At 37.8% G+C, this 22,137-nt stretch overlaps 2 protein-coding genes across 9 annotated transcripts in view; one reads left to right on the forward strand and one right to left on the reverse strand.

Annotated features, from left to right (window-relative positions):
• The window catches only part of FILIP1L (filamin A interacting protein 1 like), a 262,254-nt gene extending 251,777 nt beyond the window's left edge, over window positions 1-10,477 (reverse strand). Inside the window, exon 1 of one of the 2 annotated variants that reach the window (XM_081301148.1) lies at window positions 10,147-10,477. The gene's annotated coding sequence lies outside the window, so the exon portion shown is untranslated. Of the gene's footprint in view, window positions 1-10,009 lie in introns of both variants that reach the window. The other variant, XM_081301149.1, reaches the window with a different exon arrangement.
• The window catches only part of CMSS1 (cms1 ribosomal small subunit homolog), a 319,968-nt gene that overhangs the window by 255,702 nt on the left and 42,129 nt on the right, over window positions 1-22,137 (forward strand). Inside the window, exon 1 of one of the 7 annotated variants that reach the window (XM_081301154.1) lies at window positions 10,415-10,553. The exons of 3 other annotated variants lie outside the window; for them this stretch is intronic. The gene's annotated coding sequence lies outside the window, so the exon portion shown is untranslated. Of the gene's footprint in view, window positions 1-10,414; window positions 10,558-22,137 lie in introns of those variants that run through there. 3 more of the 7 variants (XM_081301153.1, XM_081301157.1, XM_081301156.1) reach the window with 3 other exon arrangements.

Genomic DNA, 22,137 nt, shown 5'->3' on the forward strand with positions numbered 1-22,137 from the left:
GAGTTCATATCTAACAATTTCATGGCTTACAAATAAGGGTATGCTTGAAATGTTAACTAATTCCAGGGCAAAAGAAACTTCAGGAAGGTTTAGTAATCATTGAACAGAGTAGTTAAAGAGGTGTGAGATTAACCAGTTTTAACCTAAAACTTAGCATTTTTCATGTACTGTTTAAGTAGTACTGACAAGGTATTTCCTGGAGATTAATGACAGTCTGAGTTAATGGGCAGCAGGAGGGTCATTAATCCCTTACACAAAGGTATTTCTGAAAGTAAAAATGAAAAACAACTGCTAGGTCAAGAAGACTCAATCCCAGGAGATGTTTTAGAAGATTAGTTAGCTTTTCAGAAGCCCATCCTTACTACTGTTCTTGTTCTCCCTTTCTACATGGCCTGTATCAGCATCAGGATTTTCACTCTTCTAGGATGCAATTAGTTTTTGGAAAGTAGTTCATAACCTTTCCTTTCATCAGAAATAAAATAAAATGTGTGTGTGTGTGTGTGTGTGTGTGTGAGAGAGAGAGAGAGAGAGAGAGAGAGAGAGAGAGAAAGCTTCCTGTTCTCACTGCAAACCTAAACACATCATCTTGAAAGTTACTCATTTTCATGTAGCTTCTCCCCATCAGGTGGTGGGACAACGTTTTGCTTGAGAGTCTAGAAACTAAAGCGGTCAGAGTAGACCTCCTAAGGATTATGATTAAATAAAATATCCATATGTGCTATGCAAAAGATACACAGAAATTATGAAATTACTATCAATGGGTAACAAAATTGATGAAACAATCAGATACAGACCACATCAGTAAATCAGAAGAGTTTGATTCAGCAGAAGGACGTAGGAACTAATCAGTACACTTAGAGTACCATTATAAACAGAAGTGCAAGCTTCAGGATTGCCAAACTTACCAGAGATATATACTTGGCAGGTAATAATGTCAGACTTTGTGGAAGTTCCGTTGTTTTCCAGAGCAGCCTAGGATTGACCAATTCTATATGTAGGCTAATCTGGATCTGTTCTGAGGATTCTCCCATCTGGCCAGATTTATTTATTTTGGGATTTTGTAAGATACAGTATGACCTCTGGGCAAGAAGGACCCTAGTGGAGACAGGGAAAATGGCAGCATAGGATCTGAAACCACCTGTCAGACAACTTCACCAGAAACCCCACATTAGCTCTTTTACCCAAAGAATGGTTGAGGACTGCAGAATGATATCTTGAAATCATTGGGGGGAAAAAATCTGCCTGTGTGCATAGATATCATCTTCTGTAACTGTCCCTAGTGAGGGTTTCAGAACCAGAAGCCTGAACCCTTACCTGGGCCAGCTGTTGCTCACCTTCCTACTGAGAATATCAGCTTCCTTTTGAATCTCTTAGATGAGTTAGACTCCATCTGATGTGTTAAGGTAGTTTCTGATTGGTTTTTCTATTAATCCCAACCTAATAGTCTGATTCCTAAAGTATGTTTTCATATGTTGGGAAAATATAAGATGCCAGAAGTTTTTTTTTTGCTGCTCTAATTTAAAAAGACCTGCTGAAAATAAGATAGAGAACATTTAAAGAAACTCTAAGAAAAAAAATTCTGATTAGTAGGCTAAAGGATAGAAATGTATGAGTTCCTACATTGCTGGAGAGACTGCAGATTGGTACAACCACTCTGGAAAGCAATATGGAGATTCCTCAGAAAACTTGGAATGGAACCACCATTTGACCCAGTTATCCCACTCTTTGGTATTTACCCAAAGGACTTAAAATCAGTATACTACACTGACAAAGCCACATCAGTGTTTAGAGCAGCTCAATTCACAATAGCAAAACTATAGAACTAACCTAGGTGTCCTTCATCAGATAAATGGATAAAGAAAATGTGGCATATAACACAATGGAATATTAGGCATAAAAAAGACTAACTTTATGACATCTGCTGGTAAATATATGAATCTGGAGACTATCGTGCTGAATGAAATAAGCCAGTACCAAAAAACCAAAGGCCAAAGATTGTCTCATATATATGGATGCTAACACATAATAAGGGAGGGGGAGGGAAGAATAGAAGTTTATTGGATTAGACAAAGGGGAATTAAGGGAAGGGGAAGGATGGGGAATGGAAATAGGATAGATAGTGGAATGAATTGGACATAACTTTCCTTTGTTTATATATGAACAGACCACCAGTAAAACTCCGCATCATGTACAACCATGAGATGGGATTCTAATTAGAATAAGTTATGTGCCATGTATGTATAATATGTTGAAATATACTCTACTGTCATGTATATCTAAAAAGAACAAATAAATAATTAAAAATAAAGAAATTTATGAGTCCTGTTAAAACAGTAACTGGCATTTTGCATCTAACATGTATTCCATCTAACTCTGATCTAACACTTATAAATTTTCTGACTCAGGGAAGAGACTTAAGTTTGTAGCTACCCATTGAAACTGAATTACTGTTTTAGTGCTGTGAGTACAGGTGAAAATCTTTGTATTCTTCCATACTTTAAAAAAAAATCCTGGTTTATATGCAGATTAGTTCCACTAGACTTACCTGGACTTTTGAGTTCTCTTTTCAACTGAAATTGCCTTATACAAATGAACTATCCAGATGTAGATGGGGACATAATAACAGAATTATGTGCTGAAATAACTGAATTATTTAGGTCATGATTGCAGTTTTATGATACCATCTGGGAAAATGACTAAGTACATATGGAATGAAGTAAACTGAAGTTTCTTCCGTTCGGTAGGCATGCTGGCCTCTCTTGACACTTTGTTGGTAGTGGAATTTCCTGGTCACTTTGCTTACTTAGAGAGCAGTGGATCCACAACTGTGTTATGGTTTGAACCCGAGCTTTCCTTCCACACATTTGGCAGGTATTTAATGCATCAGCACAGTCTTTCTGAAACCCGACCTAACCACTTAACGATAGAATAATAAAACTTGCTATCTTGTGTGTACAAATGCTGTCTTTCCAAATTAGAAAAGAGCAAAATAAAACACTATGGAAGTGCCTTATTTTAAAAGGAGTAATTTAATGCTCTACTGTTAACATTCTCCCAAGGTAGTGTTACATAAATAATCACTGCTAGACAGGAAGAGTCATTTCCCATTCCTGAATAATTTGAACACGTTTATGATTTTTATTGTCTCTTCAGAATCCTCTGGGCCTTGGAGTCATAAATCATCACTTTCTTGAGTATGGAACTTCCATTACATGATTTGAATTTTATAGTAGAAGAGAGTAAGAGAATTGGAAAAAAGTAATAGTAATAGGAGTTACTTGCATAGGGCCAAAGAATCTCAGAGAAGGTTAAAGGGTATTTCTACTTATTTAACATAAAATTTGGTGTTTTAAATTCATACCTGTCTGTAGGTGTACAATGTCTCAATCAGTGATTCATAACATAGGGTCCCAAAGAAAACATTCAAATAGCAATTCCCTTAACTTCTAGGTAAGTCTCTAGCCCAAGGCTTCTTAATTTGTTCCAGTGAATCCCAGGTTTTGTGTCTGTATTCTGTGTCCTGTAATATTATCAGCTTCTCAAAAAAACTGGCATACCACATTTTCAAGCCTGAATATTTTTAGACCCAATTCATAGCATCATGGTGAAGGTTTTCTGTATGAATAATGATGATAATAATTCCTGATTACTAAGTACTTATATGCTTAATATCTTGCATTTCTCACCTATTGCTCAAAATGAGAATTGTTACTATCTTCATTTTGTGGTTCAGGAAGCTAAGAATTTCAGGTTAAATTACTGGCTGAAGATCACATAATCTCAAATAAAAGATACAACAATTGAGAACCCTTATAATCTAGAGTCTTGATTTTGGTTTTCAGAACTCCTCCACCAGAACCACCTTCAAAGTACCAATAGCCATATTTGCCCTTGTATGGAAAGGAAAGCCTAGGAAATATCATCTGAAATAGCTCCAGCCCCCAGAATCAGTTCACAAACAGATGCCTGGTAGCTTTGGGAACTAGAAAACTGGCACTACAACATTTCATACACTGTATTTCTATTTTTTCCTTCCTCCCCTTCAAGAAGAAAAAAAAATTAAAAATTTCCATCTAGTCTATACTAACAAAATTTGCCCTTCCTCACTTTTACAACTCGGATATGGTCTTGTACAAATGTGTGTACAAATGCTGTCTTTCCAAATTAGAAAAAAAATAATAAAACACTATGGAAGTGCCTTGTTTTAAAAGGAGTAATTTAATGCTCTACTGTTAACATTCTCCTAAGGTAGTGTTACATAAATAATTACTGCTGCAATATCAATGTCTTTGATCCATATTTAGTGAGATTTTTGCTGTTATAGAGAAGGCTTCTCTATGAAGTGTGGTTTTCTTTTGGCTGCAGACTTAAATGTAACTCATTTTACATTGGTTGGTGGTACTGCACTCACAGGGCATCTTGATCAAGTGAAGACATCTGTGTGCAGAGAATTCTTTGGGATCTTGAGATGTTTCCCAACAGATGTGAGGCTGCTAATATCACTTAGTATAATTATTTTCTCTTAGGCTGCTAATATCACTTAAAGCAATCAACATCACTTAGTGCTACTCAAGTTGTGGTCTATTGTCCCGGGATTACAGGCATGGGCCACTGCACCTAGCGACTGCTGGTCTATAAACTGCTACTGATCTGCTGAAAGATATAACAGAAATTGAAGTAAATATTTAGTAATTTTTATAAAGTTTCATGTTGCTGCAACATCTCAGCATGTGATCTTTATTCTTGAGATTAATTTTTATTGCAGTCAGTGATGGATTAACAAATTCGTCCAGTGCTACAGGTAGTTGGAAATGTGTTGCTACTAAACTCCAATTTATATAGGAGGGCCTCTCAAAATGCAGATTTGATTCTAGGGCAGAACCTGAGATTCTGCATTTCAACATACTCCCAAGTGATGCCAGTATCCCTGCTGCCAGCCAAACTTTGAGGAGCAAGAACACAGTGGACTTGTATAATTTATGTCCTATTTTTTCTTTAATTGGTTTAAGTACTCATCTTGTCCTTGTTAAAGTTTTAAATAAAAGATATAACAATAGAATACCTCTATAATCCAGGATTTTCAGCGAGAATCTGGGCCAATCATCCATGCTATTTCCCAGGCTTCAAGATGACAATTTGTTATTATGACCCCAGATCTTCTCTTATGTCAGGAAGGGTGAAACTCCATAAATAGACAACTCTCTGACCAGATCCCTCTCCTTGTATTTCCCTATCAAGAAGCCTGCCAAGTGAATCTAGCTTCTTATATATTGTGTACTCTAGTTTCTTATACCGTATTCCTTTACAGCAATAAACCTCTGTAATTGAATCATTTTAGATTTTTATCCTCCTCATTTTAGGATGACCCACTTTCCCATTTTTTTCCGGAAAGAGTCCCACATCCCAGGAACCCTCTCAATCCCAGGTACGCCTGGAAAATTGATTACCCTACTTACTTTATTTTTCTAGAGTAGGATCCAAGCACTCTGCTTGCTGAATCTCCTAAAGAGGGCAAACATCTTTTGAACTGAAAGGACAAATCTGATTCAGATGCATAGGTGTGTGATAGATGGCTAGGGATACAGAGTTTCAACAAGCATGGGAAGACATATATCTTTTGGAGGAATTTTCAGATACTTAGTTTAAAACATTATTTAAAGGAATTTTTTTGTATCACTATTGCTTCTACTTTTGTTTCAACTTTATGTACCTTCAGAAAGTCAAGTGAGTCTTATAGAAGACATTTCTCTAATTGTAAAAGTTCAAATAATTAATCACAGATTGATATTGGTAGATAATTCCAAATGTCCTTAATATACAATGGCCTCTTCGGCAGCCAAATGCCCAATATAATAAGGAAGATTAATGGACACTAGCACACAAATACCTAACACAAGGCAAATGATTTTATTTATTCATCCATATTTTTCACTGAAATTTTGCCAAACACGAATTATAGTGGAAAATAATAGTGACTTTTTCCAACCAAATCCTAAATACTTTTCATTGTATTTAAAAAATAAATCTCCATTTTTATCACCCTTGATATGAAGTTAGTTAGGCTTTGATTATAAGGAAATACAATAATATGTTTTTTAAAAATTTGAACTAACTATACCTGCTAAGGATCTAAAACCAAAGTGGAAAACAGAAGGCTTAACCCCACATGCTCCCTGATCAAATGTAAAAGTTCTTAAAATAGCTTCATGTGGAGCTGTTAGGAGCAGCTGAAACAAGGAGTCCTTGGTGTCCCCAGTCAAAACCTGGCAGTTTAATTACATGGCTCAGAGGCAGCTGCCTCTGTTTCTTTCTGTTTCAGGGCCAGGCACAGCAGCTCTGAGGGGAGCCACAGAGGCAGCCTTTGCTTTGTCCACTTGCTATCCTCCTCTGAATTCCAGTTTTCTAGCCGAGGAATTGTCCCTAGATCCATCCCGAAGATCTGTGACATCCATTCCAAACCATGAACAGAAAAGAAAAGTAGCTAAAAGTCTCCATGCAAAGAATTTCAACAAATTTTAAATAGAAAAAAATCCAGGAAGAATATAAAAAGAAGTGAGGTCTTATTGCATTTGTTTGGTCATAACTAATAACAGATAGAACTATGTCTGGTTCCCTACATACTGGTACCCTTCTGTTAGTCAGCAGCAGATCAGTTTACTCTCTAATTCCATCAGAAAGGCCTCCATTCACTCAAGACTGCTCTGCTCAGCTATCTACAGCTCTCAGCCACACTTTTAACATTTTCCCACGCCAAGAATTTTTTCTTATGATGTTTTCTCTCTTACCCATGATAAACTGCTTTTCCACAAGGGCCCACTTGTGCTTCCACCAGAAAGAAACAGGACTGCGTGGGCAATTGCTCAGATCTGATGTGACAACCTATGTTGTTAGGCTAGTAGCACTAACCAGCAATTTAAAATTCCATTTGCTTTGGCAAATATGCTATCATACTATACTATTCTAATCCTTCACAGTCACCAAACTTTCTAAATTATGAAAGGTAATAATGTTTTCCATTCTTATCATTCAGAATTGTTTTTTATGTCAGACAATGAATGGTGTTAGCAGTAAAGCTTACTCGTAATAGTTTACTCTCCCATATTCTGCTTCATTGTTCTATCCAAAAAGAAAAATTTTCAAGGGCCAGAGGAAAGAATTCAAGGGTGAGGACTTTGAAGAACAGGAAAAGGATGGCAGGGTAATCCTGACACTTTCCCTTATTAGACAGTTTCCCATTTGTCCACACCATCTTCAAACAGTAGGTAGAAGCTGAAAGTAGGTATGATGAAAATTTAGATTTTTTCTTGTGTTTTATATAAGAAATTACTCTATGAGGCTGTGCATCAGAGAGAAAAATATCTGAGCTAGTCTCTTAAATGTCTAAAACCTAGTTTGTCCATCTGCCAAGCAGAGAATGATAATACCTGCTTTTCCTGTCACAAAGGAACAAATGAGTAACCAACATTTGTAAACAATGTAAAACATTTCATAGGTGTAAATGGCATTGTCGTTACAATTAAGGTTGTTATGAAGTCTCATTGACCCAAGTGAGAAGCACAGTACTGCTACTCTTTCAGTGTGGGCCCTGTGGTTGACAATGTCAGAAATATCTTGAATGTCAGATTTGAACCCCTGATTGCTAAAAAGATTATAATATAAATTGTGTTCTAATATCTTCCTTAAGGATTTCCTTTGGAATACAGTCCATACAATTATTTCCTAACTGAAAACAAATTTTTCATTACCATTTCCTTGGTATACTATTCAGGGACTTTCTTAGGGACATCCTATCTGATCCAGTTCTGAAGAAGAACTGTCATTTGAGTCTTTCACTATCTATAGCTTAGACAGAAATATCAACATTCCTCAAAGTAAGGCTCAAGTATTTGTACTAAAATGTATCTTCCAACTCAATTATTTTACATTGAGTTGGTCTCTAGAATTGTCCCCATATCTTGCAGATACTAAATAACCCTGTTCAAAGAAGAGAAAAACTTTTCTGGTTCTTAACTTTTAAACAGGAATGAGAGAAGTTCTGTGGTAAACAGCATGCACAACATACAGATTCAAAACACAAATGAGTGGCCTTTTTGTGCAGATTCCTACTCTCTGAGCATATGGAGACCATATTTGTTTCATTGACTGTATCCCTGTTAACCTGCCTGAGGTCTGGCACAGAGTAGGCACTCCATAGTGATCTTTGAACAAATGAACAAGTGAACAAACTCTTCACTATAAAAATGTTCCCCCTGTTATAAATGAAATAGAACATTGTTCCAGGCTCAGAATTAATGGTTAATAAATGCTGGTAGTCAATAGTTGTCACCTAAGGAAATAAAACAACTAATACTTTTTCTTTAACTGTTTTTTAATGCAACACATTAGAGAGGCAAATATGTAATTAACTTTTTGTTTTCAGTTAAGACAAATAATAGTATGGAATGCATTCTGAATGAAGAGAATTCAGGGTCCATTACTTTGGGTGTTTCCCCATTGTTGGAGCCGTTCAACTTAGGGCAAGTTGTAGTATCAGTCTCCTACAACAGTGCTTCACCAAATGCACCATCATGTTGAAACCACAATAAAATATCTGTAGTGACAGTGCCACTACGTAACACCAATTTTTGACTAAAATTCTTCACTTCAATAAAGTTTAAACAAAAAGACAATTATATATGAACAGTAATATACACTAAGCTCTAAAAATGAATTCATACCCCTCTTAATAATCAGTATTTTTCTGACCCAGCATATTTATGGAGTGTTATTGCTCTGTTTATAAGAACCCAAATCCTTATCACTTTGGGAATATTACATGGAAAGCTCTCATTGTGTAGACCTTACCCTTAATTAAAACATTTGTTTTAAGGAAGTCTAAATAGCTCATGCAAATTATTGTTACCTTCAGAAAACTTCAATAACAAACAGCTCTTACAGTATTTATGCTAATTTTAATTAAGCATAATAGGAGTTTCATAATAGTGTCAACTGATAATTGTGGAAGATACATAGGATTTTTTTAAGGGACTGGCAAATTGGAAAGTGTCATCATAGGAATGGTATTTTTAGCTGCAGCTCGAGGAACATTGCCATAATTTGAATAAGTTCTCTCCAGTAACAAACTACACCATGCCCTCCTTTATGCAAATATAATATACATGAAATATGCTGCATGTGGTTAAACAGTATATGTACTGCACTCTTATAGTGCTTTCATAGATTTATACAGTATTGCATAAAGAAATGTGATCATCAGTTGTAGGACCAAGTATTTTGACTGAACATATATCTCTATTAAAAGGAACTCCTATATACAAAACTATGCAGCCACCCTAAACACTGAATAATACTTCTACCCAATGAGTACAGTGAGCAAAGCTTACTCTGGTATTAATTGGTGGCAGTCTGTCATCATTTCTCATTTACATTGAAATGTGGATATCCAGTCATTTTCTTTGGGATAAGTGACAGCAAAAGCTCTTTGATAATGATCTCTCAAGACCTTCCAAAAACTCTACCTCTTCTGTTCTCTAGCTACTCTCACTCCATCAAATCTTAACATCACAGAACTGTGAACAAAGAAAAATCAGAATACTATCTGGTTGCCTGTAAGATGCTAGTATCTTCTTCTACTGATCTTTCCATGAAAAGAGAATTCTTCCTCTCCAAGCTAGCATATCCAGTATTCCTCTCCATTTCATCACATGGTGATGATTTTTAAAATTTTGTGTTGATCATCCACATCAGCTTACAAATTGATGCTACTAACAAGGAAACTCAATTGCTCAAACCTATCCTCCCTTTTTTTCTTTCTTTCTTTTTTATTTTTTTTTTATTTTCACCACTAATCTTACTTTTAAGAGAATAGTAATTTTAAATTTCATTTTGGTTTTCTTTCATGCCTACCAATTTAGCAAAACTTAACCTGCTGTCAGAAAATTCCTCTGTTTTGCAAGTGGCTCTTACTCATTTTAGCCTAAAAGTCATCTTCATAATCTCTTAATCATACCTGAGATTTACTGCATCCTCTTGCATAATAGTCAGAAGATTCTACTTCTGGAGAGCAGAGTTGGCAATTCCCAGGTGCTGGAAAACACAGAAATCCTCAAAGCCCCTTCTCAGCAAGGTTAAGGACACTTAACTTACCGTGCAGGGACCTGCACTTGATCACTCTTGGTAGTTCTCTCTTCTCATCCCTGCCAAAATCCGATAGTGGAGTCTGGGGACCAACAACGTTTTCTTCTCTTTTTGGGCCCCCTCTCAGTTTTTATTTTGTGGACTTCAAAGCCACGGAGAGTTTGCAACCAGGGGCCAGTGATAGTTCTGCAAAAAAGAAGTAGCGAGGAGCCCAACACCAACTGGGCCCGAACTCTAAATGTAACCCTCTTCTCTTGCCGGACAGTGTCCTTCATACTCTGAAGACAGGAGACCTTGCTGAAACCCTCACCCCGCAGCTTTCCAGTCTCCAGGGAAGAAAGGGTCTAATTGGACTGGGCTGCAAAATAAGGCGACCCAAAAGCAAGAGGCCATCTGCTGAGAGCAGACAAGTAGAGGCAGGTATAGTCTCTGTGAGCGTGTCTGTGTGTGTGTGTGTGTGTGTGTGTGTGTGTGTGTTTGTATCGCATGCCTGTGCCCAACAGCTGCTCTCCAGATTAGAAAACACCACTCTTTGGCAGGCAACTCTGAAACACCCTCTTGGTTGTTTCAAATTCATGCACACATCTTGGCTGAGAGTAGAAACCTCCCGGGCACAACCTAGTCCCACTTGTCTGCCATGTCACTGCCCCAAATACACTGTGAACTACAAACAAACAGTAGTGCCAGCCTCTTAGGAACAGATGCCCAGATGGACATTAAATTGCACCTCATTTGTTCCCTACAGCCATGAACTGATGCAGGCCTTGTTGGAGATTTAAGTAACAAGGGCATGACCCCTTCTTTGACAGCCATAACCCAAGGCACTATATGTCGACATTCACAATTACTAATGCTATGTTGTTATTAATTTGAATGCCTGCCTATTCCATTTAATGTCATAAGAGTCAGGATGCAAAGTGCTAAGGAAACTCTAGAGCAGCATCAAAAATATTCGGTGGTTATTATTGTTGTTATTATTATCTGAGGTTTTGTTTTATATTTTTTTTATTTGTTCTGTTTGGTTGTACATGACAGCAGAATGAATTTCAATTCATCATACACAAATGGAGCGCAACATTTCAATTCTCTGGTTATACATGGTGTAGAGATGCACCATTCATGCAATCATTATTGTTTTATATTATTCGGTGTTAGAAAAACCTCATGTTTTAGATAGCTAAAATTTGAATATTATCTGTGTTTGTGTGTAGGTATATTTTTTCATGAATCAACTTGTATACTTTAGTCTGATTATTCTAAAAGAAAGTATATCCTCTATATAACCACAGAATAATACTCAAAATCAGTAAATTAATGTGATTTCTATTATGATTTGGATCTAGAGTGTCCCCCGAAGTCTCATGTGTTTATAGGTGGGGCTTTAGAGAAGTAGTTGGATTATGAGGGCTCTGACCTTGTCAGTGAATTAATCTCATGATGACTGAATGAACTATTGGGCAGAGGGACTTAGTTGGAGGAAGCAGGTCACTGGCCGGTGTGTCCTGGAAGGATTTATCTTCTCTCCAACTCTTTTCTCTCTCTCTGCTTCCCACCTGCCATGAGCTAAGCAGCTTTCCTCCAGCACGCCTTTTTGCCATGATATTTTTGCTTCATCCCATGCCCGGGCTATGGAGCTGGCTGACCTGCACAGATACCTCTGAAACTGAGCCAAAATAAACTTTTTCTCTTCTAAGTTGTTTTTGTCAGATATTTTGGTCACAGCAATGAAAAGCTGACTAACATAATTTCTTTCTAATCCTTTGATCCCATTCAATTTGTCACCAAATGTCTCAATAATGATCTTTATAGAAAGGTTTTTTTCTTTTGGTTTATTTAGTTATAATGTCTCTACTCTCTTTAGTTTTGAACAGTTCTTCAGTCTTGTCTTTTGTGACCTTTACATTTGAAGATTAAAATTTTGTAAAATATTTCACAATTTAGATTCCTGTGATGTTTGCTCATTGCAAAATCAGTGCATTTTTTGGCTGAAATACCACAGAAACAATGTAGTATTCTTAATCATATCAGGAGACACACAAATGGAATTGATCTTATAACCAATCCCACTTAGTTAAGATTTATCTGCAATATTTCTCCACTAGAAAATATACATATACACACATGTGTGCACATACACAAACACACACACACACACAGTTATAGCTATTGCTCTGTTTCTACATTAAATACCATGATATCACACTGACAACTCCAGTTACAATCTAACACCACAACAGCATTCTTGCTTATGCCCTTCCCATGTTTGTAACACCATTCTCCAACAGTGAGCATAACCTGGTTTCTGTTAGTCTCAGACTACTACTTTGCTCACTGCCCATGTGTGTAACCAATCTTCTGACCCTGCTGGCTCCTTCCTGGACCCTACCAGTCTTTTCAGCCCCATCAGCCCTGATCCCTTAAGCAAGAGAAGGGGAAAATAATTTTTTTTAATAAAAGGAAAAGAAAAAGATAGGATGAAGATGAGAGTCCCATGCTCTTTTTATACCTTGAGCTATCCATGTCTTAATGGTGAGATAAGACTTAGAAATTATCATGCTGTTAGGCACATTGTGAAAGACATGGATGTGAAAGATATTGCACTTGGGAATATAATCTAGTGGAATTTTATTATAGTTACTATGTATTAATTCATAATTTGTGGCAGCACTACATTAAGCACTTTGTTATCTAATTCAGACAGAAACCCAGTGAGAGAAATAGTATTTTTCCCACTTTACAAATTAAGGAACTGAGGTTTGGAAAGATTAAGTAATCTTTCCAAAACCACTGAGCTCAGTAGACCTTGGGTTTGCATTTAGTTTGGTCTAACTCCCTCAGCTCTAAACTCTAGGACTATATGAGAACAAATAAGATGTAATTATTCATCATAGTGGCTTCCAGAAGGAATCCTCAAATTCTGAATGCAAAATCTTCTAAAGAATTGTGCCACCCAATACATTAACTGCTAACTATATAAGGCTATTAAGTAATTCAAATTGAGATATGTTATAATTGTGAAATGCACAGTAGATTTCAAAAACATAGAGAAAAAAGAGTGTAAAATATTTCATTAATAATTTTATCTTGATTACCTGTTGAAGTGATAAAACTTTGGATGTATTGGGTTAAACAGAATACATTTTTTAAAAAATCTATCAGTTGCAGTGTAGTGTGACTTAGGAGGCTGAGGCAGGAGGATCTCAACTTCAAGACCAACCTCATCAACTTAGTGAGACCCTTTGTCAAAATAAAAAATAAAAGGGGCTGGTATCCAGATATAGCTCAGTAGTAAAGCGCTCCCAGATTCAATCTCCAGTACCCAAAAAGAAAAAATTGCCTTCATAATGGCCAAAATGTGGAAACCACCCAAATGTCCCTCCATGGTTCAATAAGCAAAATGTAATGAATAAAGGAGAATTACTCGGACTTTAAAAGATTAACCTGTACACTACATGAAGACCTTATTTCACTTAAGACCTTATTTCACTTAAGACCTTAAGTGAAATAAGCTAGACACACAAAGGACAAATACTTTGACTTACAGGAGTCACCTAGAATTGTCAGTCACAGAAGCAAAAAGTGAAGTAGGGTTACCAAGGAAAGGGAGTGGGGACAAACAGTGAGGAGTCTTGTTAATGGGTACAGAGTTTCTTTGGGGATGATGGTAACGTTCTAGAGATAGATTTGGTGATGGTTGCATGCAAGTGTAACCATACTTAAGGCCACTAAGTTGCACACTCAAAAAGAGTTAAAATGGGAACACCCTCTGAACATTTATCACATTTTTTAAAAATGCATTTGTCCTAACAGATTTTACCAACAGCAAAAGTGACAAGATTTAAATTTCATATATTATCCTTTCTTTAATACACCCCAAGGATGGAGTCACTGACTTATATGTAGAAATAAGAAGTGGGGATAATCCACAAAGTAGAAAAATATCTCCAAGTAAATAAGTCTGTTAGGGTGTATGGGAGCCTCTCTTCCTTCGAAACTCACCTGGGGAACAGTGTTTTGGTATTCTACTTTCACATTTTTTTCTAAAGTGAAAATGATAATAACAGGTTAACTTTTTTAAATGAGCAAACCATGCTTTTGACCTCTGCAAATCGTTGCAGATAATCTGCACTCTCCTATTTCCAGGGGCTATTTCTTCATGACTTCTAGAATGCCAGAATACCAGGTGACAGCTGTTTCAGCACTAAGGCAGTCCTCAAGTGTCCTATTTTGATGTCATTATGTAATGTTTTTCTCTTGGCTGAGTTATCATCCTCAGTAGCCTTGTTGACATGTTTCACAGCATAGCTCTCCACTTATGCATCCATGTTACTTTTCAAAGTGCACTGGTTCTCTGAAAACTAGAGAAAAAGGGAGGGAAGAACAGTCCCAGCAACATCTCAAATTAGTCAAAGTGTTTTTATCCTTTGCTAGAAAGTTCCTTTATGAACAGGAGTTTTTCTTTTTCCTTTCTCAGCACTTCTTCTCTTTAAAAATGTTATTTCATTCTAGACTATGTTCCTTTTTAGTTACAGTTTAAAGAGGTGTTGTCTCAGCCAAAACTTGTTCATTTTTTCAGTACAGATCTCTTCTTAGTAATCTCTTGTCTCTGATAGCATAAGGACAGGTGTACACATACACAATCAAAATTTTCAGTTTCCTACAACAGATATATACTGAGTGCCCACAATATGCCATGTACTGTGGTAGGCCTTGGAGCTATATAAAAACAAAACAGTGTTTTCCTGTCTCTGTCCTTCAAGAACTCAGTTTAACAGGAGAGGCACTTATGAAAATTCTGATTTTATGAGACTGGGGTTTCTGATGTGGGGCTGTATAATGCTGTTTGAGTCCTCCTGAGGTAGAGGTCATGGCGGCTTCGCAGAGTGGGGTGTGAATATTTGAACTGGACACCTCGAGGGAGGAGGAGTAAGTTTCTGCCAGGGAAAGGGTAAGATGGAGGATGTTCCAGGCAGAGGTCACAGTGTGGGCACAGGCTCCCTGGCAGGAAAGCACAGGATGGCTGCTTCTGTGCCTCAAGGTCAGGACGTTGTGTCAAGCTTTGTACTAGATAAAGTGGAATCTTTATGTGGGCCCAGATCATTCAGGGTCTTGGATGCTTTGATGCTATAAGCCTCAACTCTGCTCTTCAGGCAGTGTAGAGGCACTAGAGGCATTTTAGGGACCTTCAATGATGGGAAACATAAAATTTGGACCCCAAAGGTCTTTTTTTTTCTGGAAATATTTCACCTGAAAAGGAACTCAGTGTTCATCTAATACTAACCTCTTTTTTTCTTTATGAAAATGATGTTACTCAACTTTGACTTTCATATGACTTGGTGCCCTGTATTTGACATTAAAGCCTTAAAGGGGCCACTTATGTCACAGCCTCTCTAAAGTGATCCCTGAATTCAGTCAGAGCTGTCGCTTTGCACTTGACTGATGAAGGATGCTGGGACCTCAGACCAGCCTCATAAAGAGGATGAGGAATGGGGCAAGCTGTCCCCAACAAAGGAACCAGCAGTATACATTGTAAGTGGCGTATTTCAACATTTTAAGGAGAAACTGAGCAGGTGGCTACTGCTCGATTTATGGTGAGTTGCCTGGGTTAAGGCCTGATCCCATTATTAACTACTAAGCAGTAGTTAAGTAATGGGAAGCAAGAGATGTAAAAAGACAACTGTGTAAGGGAATAGAACCCCATCCAAATAAACTAGGTACTGAACAGGGTTATAGTCTTAAAAAATAAATTAAATACACTGAGGAAACAAAAAAAAAAAGTTTGGTACTAAGAGCTCAGCAAATTAAGAGGGGATTTGGCCACTTTTCATTCAGTATGCAACTACCCAGGACCCACCAAGGAGTCCTCCATAGCACATCTCTAAGCAGTAAGACAATTCTACACCTTCCTCTGTTGTTTCTGGGTTCCTGGTAGCCTGCCAGATTTCACAGGATAAAAGCCAAACTGTGCATAGTCTCTCAAGACTTAAGATCTTCCATTTTAGCTTCTGGGTGGGATTCGGAAGCAGGGACCGACACCCAGGGTACTACTAAGTTTCCAGGCAGCTCTATGATTTGACAACCCAAGCCAGAGCCAAACAGTGAAGAAGCAGACATGGTGTTCCCCCTTGGACCAGCTTCACAATAGCTCCCAGGAATACATTGTGCTATCCATTCTTATTGTTCTGGTACTGGATTTCAAGGTTCTTTGTAATCTTCCTAAGTTAAGTGAACACCATGACACATTCATAATAGCAACTCTTCTTTCAACCACAAATGTCTTTGAATGAGAAAGCACTACCCTGCCCCAATTCAAAATGCATTGTGTACCAAACCTGATGTTGTAAAGCAATGGTTTTGAAACTTTCTAATTGTAGCCAGACATCAGGTCTCCATTCTCTCAGCCTCTCATGCAGTCAGGGTGGTCCTGGTTCAAATGAATACATTAAAACCTCTAGTAGAAATCCAAGATTTATGATCATATAATAGTATTTATGGTCATAAAATAAAAAGATGCCTATCTTTTTTTTACTATTTGCAATTATATTCACTTTACTAGTCTGTTCAACAATTATTATTGCGTATCTGCTATGTCCATACACTATCCTGAGCACTAGTATTGTGATATTTAAAAAACATGTTATTGGTCTTTGCAGTTTTGAAATTTGAAGTCTATGAGAGGGGTGAGATAAAATAAGGTACCAAATAAATCAGATAATTGCAACTTTTGAGATAGTGCTATAATAGGAAGAGAAAGTCATGAAGGGAGGGGCACACTTCAGATATCACAGGAGACCTCTCTGAAGAGGGGACATTTAAGCTGAGACTTGAACAATGTGGAGGAGCTAAGAACGAAGAGCCTGAGAATAGTAAGCTTGAAGTCCCTAGGGCAAGAAAGGAGATAGCATGTTCTGTGAGCCCCAGGAGGTCAGCTTGTCTGGGGTGTAGTGGAGTAAGAGCAGAGTAGTGGGAGATTGAAGGGGAAGCCTTGTGGTCCATACCACAGAGTGTGAATGTTATCTTAAGTATAAAAGCAAACTGTTGTAGAGTTTTAAAGTTTTAATCTGGACAGTATGTGATTCTATTTACATTCTTAAAGAGCTTGGAGCTGGGTGTGTTGCCCTGGTTTTGATCCCTAGCCCCCCCCCCCCACACACACACACACACACAATTTTGGGGTTTCATGTGGAGAATACAAAAGGTCAAAATGGTTGCTGGGGGACCAAACACTGCCTGAGGGAGGCTCTGCTAAGTCATGCCTTTGGACTCTTCCAAAGATATGACCTGGAAATTCATGACCTGTGGGCAACCTGTCCTTAATTTTTTTTCACATTGCTTGCCCTCTAAATGCCTCAAGCATTTCTCTCTTTGTTGGGTGTTAACAGAAAAAGAAAAACAAAACAAAAAAGTGCCAGAAGCACTTTAGTCATTTGGGAGAGCCATTCTGGTAGGGACCTGACCCAAGCACTTAATATGGGAATCCTAGACCTGAAGTTATTTTCACTTTGCAGGTTGGTCAGATTCATGCCAACTTCCCACTGTTCTTCAGCTCTGTTCCTGGTACACAGAAGGCATTCTATAAATGTTTGTTATGTTGTCAGTACTTGAATTCCCAGCAGTCTGAGGAGAAAGGGAGAATTAGAGAGACCATTGGGATTCTCTTTATTTCCTCTCTGGAGGGGGGATGTGTCAGTGGATTATGATGACTCTTAAAGTATTAATTTTTCAGTCTATGGTAGATACAGTTGGGAGGAAATAAAAGAACTCTCTACTAGAATAAAAGGTGATATGTACATGCAAAAAGTCTCAAGAGCACCTGGTTAGAATTTAATGTGGCTGAAAACATCATTATTATTTTCATGTTTCAATTACTCAAATATGGCTAAAAGTGTGCTTTGGAGATTTTCCAAAATAAAAGCTCTAAGGTGAGAGAAATTTCAGACCCAACAATAACTTGAAAACTGGAAGTTGGAATAGCAATTGCTTTTTCAACTTTTAACTCTGTCACCAACACTATAGTGATTCAATTACATGTGACAGGTCTGGTTTCTAGCCATTAAACTGCACACTTCAGCTACAGGCATCAGTCTTTCTTTTCTTTCACAGTGACTAGATTTGGGGACAGAAATGATAATGATAAAAGAAAGGAAGAAGCTGGGGTGTTCAGTCTTTCCAGTGGCCCCCAGGTCACAACTGGCGATCCTGACCTTAGCAGCCTCAGGTAATTTGGATCCTGCAGCAAACCAGTGATAGAGCGGATCTTTCCCCCACAGTCCTCATCACCTACAGTTGTTATACAGATGCCAGTAGCTTGCTTAAACAACAATAGAAAATGAGCCACCTGGGACCTGCATGGGAAGGAAGAGGACAGTGTTCCTCAGTGAGGTAGTCCCTCGGTTCAGTGCCTGGTACAAAGCAATTTCTCACCATGTAGTAGCAGCTACTGCTGCTGCTATGCTTTTTATTATTCGTGGCAGTGGCTTATAAATCAATTAGATGTATATAAATGTCACATTGTCAGGAACTAGCTATCATGTTCACCTGAAGTCCAAAAACTACATACCTACACTGTTTATACCCTGTCTGCTTCCTCTCCTCCATATGGAAGGTGATTTTTGTTACCATCTCACTTCAGTTCTTCTCATGATGGAACAGAATTAATTTCCATCTTCTGCAATTTGCTTAAGAGTTCTGTGATCCCAGGTGTCTCATTTTGCTGGGAAGGGAGGAACGTGACACATCTGATCACTCAGAGAAGCAAAAATAATCATTTCAGTTAGGGACCTGGGAGGCAAGTCTGTTTGTAAAAGGAAGAAGTTGCTGTTTCCCTGGCCATCTGCTTCTTTCCATCTGCCACAAGCCCACCCTTGGAAATCATGGCTGAGCATCTCTCAATGAAATAAATGTTGTAATGGGTCACATAATTAGCAGGCAGAATTTTGCTTGAGCTGTAATCTGACTCTAATTGCTGACCTCAGAGAATTAATTTCATATGACATAGCACCTTAACTGCCGTAGAAGTTTCCACTCGTCTCTCCCTTTCAGGCCAGATTGCTTTTTCTATTTCTGGGCTTGTGTTGATGAGTCAGGTGGCCCCAGACTCTTCCTGTGGATGAAAGGGGCATCCTGACTTGGACATATGTTCTGTGTAGTAAATTATGAAAAGGAAAAACTCTGTGTCCGTTTTTTGGCATTAAAGTAAGGGAAACTGGAGGATTGAGTAAGGAAGGTTTAAACTAGCCAATATAAATAAATTCTAACCCTAGGCCCTGAATGCAGCATGATGTACAACATAGGAAATGGCACTGACGAATAATACTTTTCTGTACTAAAAACAGTCACCTTATGGAACTCGTGAAGTAAAAGGTCATGTTAGTATTTTCCATCAAGTCCTAATCACTAAGTTAAAACAACTTACAAAATAAGATCAACATTTCCATGCGTATCTATTTATTCCCATGGCATGGCAGGTGGGTTTTTGTCTTCCCCTGTAGCAAGTGTGAAAATAGTCACACTACACATCTCCCCAAGTCCTAGAACTATTTCAACAATTAGTGAGTTTCATTATAGTTGCACATGCTTTGATTTCTACAAATGGGATTTTTTGTGATTTAGAGATGATGTGCCTTTTCGTGTTCTTTAAAACATAACATGATGAACTTGGCACAGTGGTGAACACTTGTAGCCCAGCAACTCCGGGGTCTGAGGCAGGAGGATTACAAGTTTAAGGCCAGCCTCAGCAAGTTAGAGAGATCCTGTCTCCAAATAAAAAATACAAAGAGCTTTAGATATAGCTCAATGGTAAAGTGCCCTGTGTTCAAATTCCAGAAAGAACGTATGTACATTCATGCATACATGTATACATTAACTTATTAAAATGAAACAACACATGATATATAAATTCTCCTGTGCACTAAAATAGCAGTATGGAAAACAAAATCACCTTTGAAGACCTAGTTCAAAGCTGTTAAATGATCAAAGGAAGTTACTGTACATTACTGGAGTTGTAATTATTAATAACCTAAAATATCTGCACTTCTGAGGAATTGTTTTGTTGTCATTATTGTTGTTTAGCCTATGGATATTATGAATAGTGACCAGGTTGCCTTTATCATAGTGGCTTCTACAAACTTCTAATCAAAATTTTCCCATCAGTAGCAAATATACAGGTCAATATAATATCTTTATCATAGCTCTTAGATTATTCTAATTCCTTATTTTTCTTTCATATGGACTCCCACTTTTATATTGTCTTTGTTTTAGGTTTTTGTGTGACTTTATAAACTGAATTAAATCCTTTCAAATTAAGATAACCCATAGTTAACTAATAGCTATATATTGGGAAAAAAATGAAAGTTGGGCAGAGAGGGAGGGAATTAGGAAAGAAAGCAAGCAGCAAGCTATGCAAGTCTCAGCCACGTTAACTCCTCTAAGCTTTAGCTTCCTCATCTCAGACGTGCTGACTCCAGCCTTATCATGGGGCTCAAAATCATTTTTAGATAATGTTTATAAGCATACTTTATCACTTTCAGAACCATGTGCCACTTTGTTGTGATTATTTAAAAGCCATTATTAATGAGGCAATTCTCCATTACTGGGCCTTTGGCCTAATCCTCCTTCCTCTCTTCCCTAGGAATTTTTTCTGAGATCAGGGCCCCACCTCTTCTGATAGCCTTCTTACAGTTTTCTTCCTCTGAGAACCAAAATCCTTAGACCATCATAAAGGCAATGTCTTTTCCTGAAGGATGACTCTAAAACCTCCTGCCCTAACAGAGTTCCATACCTTAGCTGGTCCAAAACCTAGGAAGTCTAGATTGCCAAGACCTAGAAAAAGAGCTGGTCAGCAAATACTGATTACCTCAGTGTCTGGTGAGACATTTGCACCAAATTTGCCAGTATGGTCCCCGCTACTCCTACACATTCCCATTTAGACTTGGGGACCCCAAGGATATCTCATCTCCTACTTGGAAACTATAGGGACATCATTGCATTGCTGACCCAGTCTCCAAATTAGAACTTCCTGGTAGGTAGAGTGTTTGTGGTCTGCCTTTGCTTATTTACTGTTACCAGTGATCTTATTAAGAAAGGTTCTCAGGTGGATTGAGATGGAAAGGATGAAAAGACAACCTAAATGATCCATCCTTGTCTGAGGCTAGTTATCTTCTAAAAGCCTCCCTTAGGTCTCATCAATGCCATGTTCAAGGCCACACTCCCCAGCATAGCAGATAGGAGGCAGCCCACTATGGAAGTCAGAGTGAGAGCCCAAGCTACCTGCAAGGGAAGGCTTGCCCCGCCTGCATAACACCAAGGAACCTGGGCCAGGCCATGCTCCTTGTCAAGCCTAAATTCAAAAAAATAAAGGTGATATTAAGGATGAAACTAAAGTGCTAAGCACCATGCCAGCCCTTCTTATACCCATGACTTTATATATGTCATTTAGGGATGTTCTTCCTCTTTTGAACTCTACTCTTTTTCAACATCCAGATGAAATTCACCTCTTTCTGGATGCCTTCCTAGATCCACAGTCAGTAGAATGTGGAGTTCTGACCTCCTTGTTCCTCTACTGCTATGTACTCTACACATTGCAGTTCAATTATTTTCCTCATAAGATTTATTGTTAGAAAAAATGTATCATTAGAAATTATTTTATTTCATTAAGAAACAAAAATTCAATTCATGTTTAAAAGAAATGTTAGCATATGGTAGAGCAGTTGTAAATTTTTTTTATAATTTTAGACAGCTAAATGCACATTTTTACTGAGATATTACATTTATCAAAGAACTCAGACCACAAGTGTACTGTCTAATCAATTTCAACCAAGACTTAGAACATCTCCATTATACCTGAAAGTTATAATGGAGAGCCCTTCCCAGTCCATCCCCATCTCTCACCCTCCTCACCCAAATACATGCCACCACCAACATGATTTCTGTCATGTTGTTAATGGGGCCCTACTCTAGAAGTTCTTATATAGAATGTACTTTTTTGTTTCTGCTTCTTTC

The sequence above is a fragment of the Spermophilus citellus genome, assembly GCF_964194105.1.
Source record: "Spermophilus citellus genome assembly, chromosome: 7".
Classification (NCBI taxonomy): domain Eukaryota; kingdom Metazoa; phylum Chordata; class Mammalia; order Rodentia; family Sciuridae; genus Spermophilus; species Spermophilus citellus.